This window comes from Sinocyclocheilus rhinocerous, unplaced genomic scaffold (genome assembly GCF_001515625.1).
Source record: "Sinocyclocheilus rhinocerous isolate Xijiao unplaced genomic scaffold, SAMN03320098_v1.1 scaffold2103, whole genome shotgun sequence".
NCBI classification, from domain to species: domain Eukaryota; kingdom Metazoa; phylum Chordata; class Actinopteri; order Cypriniformes; family Cyprinidae; genus Sinocyclocheilus; species Sinocyclocheilus rhinocerous.
This window is the reverse complement of record NW_015650715.1, coordinates 21,780-25,250: the sequence shown is the minus strand read 5'-3', so window position 1 is coordinate 25,250 and position 3,471 is coordinate 21,780.

Sequence of the window (3,471 nt, the reverse complement as noted above, 5' to 3'; positions counted from 1 at the left end):
GCAAGTAATGAATGTGCTTTCACCAGCCGACGAGTGCATGAGCTCCTAAAAGCCACATTACATAATCTCCACAGCTACTCAAGAGACGTACAATATAGAAATGAATGAGAACTATGCTCATGAGTGTAATAAAATACAGCGGAAGGGTTTCATATGTATTGTTTATGTGCTGCCTTGATCTTCATCTGTGCTGTAATGTAATTAGAGACTATACTTGGTTTATGTTCATATTCGTTATGATATATTCACACACGGTTATTGCTGCAGACAGATTAGATCAGGTTTAATGGTTCTGTTGATTGGTGTGTTTATAGTCACATCCCATAAAGAAATGCTATTTTACATAAAGCTCAGTTTGCTGTGTAATGAATGCGACGTGTCTTCAGTGTAATCCTGTTTCAAGCTCTCGATATGTTCTTCTGATGCCTCTTCCAGCAAACCCTCTTATATTCTGTAATTGCCATTCGCTATTAAACTTGCAACATGAGGTTTTCTCCATGAAGACAGAAGACATCTCTGCAGCTTCAGTCCTGATGCAATCCATCATGCAGCACACCATGGGGTCTGTCTCATTTTCTACACAAACCTGTTACTGCACAATTTTACCTGCAAAATATACAGCATTCCATACAATTGTACACAAAGGAAGTGACATCATTTAGACTGTTTCTGCACTGTGATGTAAAACCAAGTGTATAATCTCACACCATTTTCTTTAAAGTTTTTGATGTTTATTGTTAAAAAAAACAACAACATCACATGTTAGACTGTATTACACTGTAAAGAAATTGCCAGGAATTTACAGGATTAAAGAGTCTGTAATTGCCATTCGCTATTAAACTTGCAACATGAGGTTTTCTCCATGAAGACAGAAGACATCTCTGCAGCTTCAGTCCTGATGCAATCCATCATGCAGCACACCATGGGGTCTGTCTCATTTTCTACACAAACCTGTTACTGCACAATTTTACCTGCAAAATATACAGCATTCCATACAATTGTACACAAAGGAAGTGACACCATTTAGACTGTTTCTGCACTGTGATGTAAAAACAAGTGTATAATCTCACACCATTTTCTTTAAAGTTTTTGATGTTTATTGTTAAAAAAAACAACATCACATGTTAGACTGTATTACACTGTAAAGAAATTGCCAGGAATTTACAGGATTAAAGAGTATTATTTTACAATAAATTACAGTAGTCAGGAATCAATGCATGATTTTAGGTGTAAGGTGATTTTCTTACAAATGAATGTGAATGAACAGCAGAATGATGCGAACATCACAGTAATGTACTGCTCTTGTTTTACTGTGAGATGTAGTTGTTTACTACTGTATTTGTTTTGAACTCCCCATTATAGTGATTGGTGATCCCATTTGTTTGGGCTCTTTGCATATTCATATTCAAATTTCTGATCTAGTCATGTCAGAAGTGTGACAAACGAAAACATTTTAACAAGCTAGAATATGAAATAAGCGAATTGCCTGGCTTTAAGGTAGTCAAACTGTTCTTAACATGAACATAAAGATTTTATTTTAGCATGAAGATTAATCAGTAACTTATTTCATATTCATAACTCTTTGTGGATGGATCTTTCACAATAGTTAAGCAACTGCTGAGAAACGTCTTTGAAAGATGTGACACCAATACTCGACATACAAAACACAACAATAACACTCAACAAATAAAACCAACATTTACAACATAAACCAACAACACAAACTGCTAAAAGTGAACTAAAATCAAGTTCAATAGCACAAATAAAACCAACGAGAATTAAAAACTCTACAGCATGATCTATTCGTGCTGCATTGCATGCTGGGTGCCTCCAGAGTACATCTGCACTGTAGAAACACAGTATGATGCTGTCTATTCCACTGTGTCTATTCACGAGAAATGTCTGAGAGTGCAGTTAGATACAAGAGAAGTGCCACTGTGAAAGTCATGCAATTATTAAGCTGGAATATACTGTCATTTCACGCTAAACTTTCTAACAGTGTAGATTTGTATTTAGTTTGGTAACAGTGTTAGAAAACTTATGGTTTAGGGTTTAGCAAACCTCATTTTAAATGAATAGAAAATGAAACAGTTCATATGTGACCCTGGACCACACAAGCTGAATAAATGAGCTTTCCATTGATGTATGGTTTGTTAGGATAGGACAATATTTGGCCGAGATACAACTATTTGAAAATCTGGAATCTGAGGGTGCAAAAAAATCTAAATATTGAGAAAATCATCTTTAAAGTTGTTCAAATGAAGTTCTTAGCAATGCATATTACTAATCAAAAATTAAGTTTTGATATATTTACGGTAGGAAATGTACAAAATATCTTCATGGAACATGATCTTTACTTAATATCCTAATGATTTTTTGGCATAAAAGAAAAATCAATAATTTTGACCCATACAATGTATTGTTGGCTATTGCTACAAATATACCCCAGCGACTTAACACTGCTTTTGTGCTGCAGGGTCACATATGATATTTAGTTTGACCGCCTGATGTGGATGATGAACATTTTCTGATGGTTTTTGTTTCCAAAATTAAAAAACTCAAGATTGTTCCAGACCATATTTTGTACTCTATTTGTGACGAGTGCCTCATCGCTGTGTGTGTATTGACTCATTTTTCTCTCTCTCTTTCTGTTTTGTTCATTTGTGATTCATGAACATGACCATGTGGTTCATTCAGCCTTACAGAGCAGCACAGATGAATAATGTATGAATAATTGATCAATCTCATAAAGAGGGCAGTGTTTGTCCATGAAGGGGATGTTCTGAACCCTAATTAAACAGAAGGCCGGGACGTTGTGTTCCTGTCTGTTTGTCGAACAGCACACGCTCTCTCTGGCTCTCATGTGTTCAGATACACCTTCACTTTACAGGCAGGTAAAGGACTCGTATTAGAGTTAAAAACGTCTTAATGCTGGATTTGTTTCAGCTTTTGTCTTCTCCAGATGTTAACTGATGGACTGGAGTGCTGTGGATTACTTGTGGATTATTGTGATGTTTTTATCAGCTGTTTGGACTCTCATTCTGACGGCACCCATTCACTGCAGAGCATCCGTTGCTGAGACACTGATGCAATGCTACATTTCTACAAACCTGATGAAGAAACAAACTCATCCTAATCTTGGATGACCTGAGGATGAGCACATTTCCAGCAAATGTTTGTTTTTGGCTGAAGTATTCCCAGTCAACAATTTGATCTCACAATGATGTCACCATGAGCTCACATGATTCTCATGGTGTGGTCACAATGTGTGTGTCACAGTGAGCTAAAAGTGTAACCACACAGCGCACTCACTGTGTGCTCATACTATGCTCCCAATGTGAGGTCACTGCACACTCACTGTGCGCTCATACTGTGGTCACAATGTGAGGTCACTGCACACTCACTGTGCGCTCATACTATGTTCGCAATGTGAGGTCACTGCACACTCACTGTGCGCTCATACTATGGTCA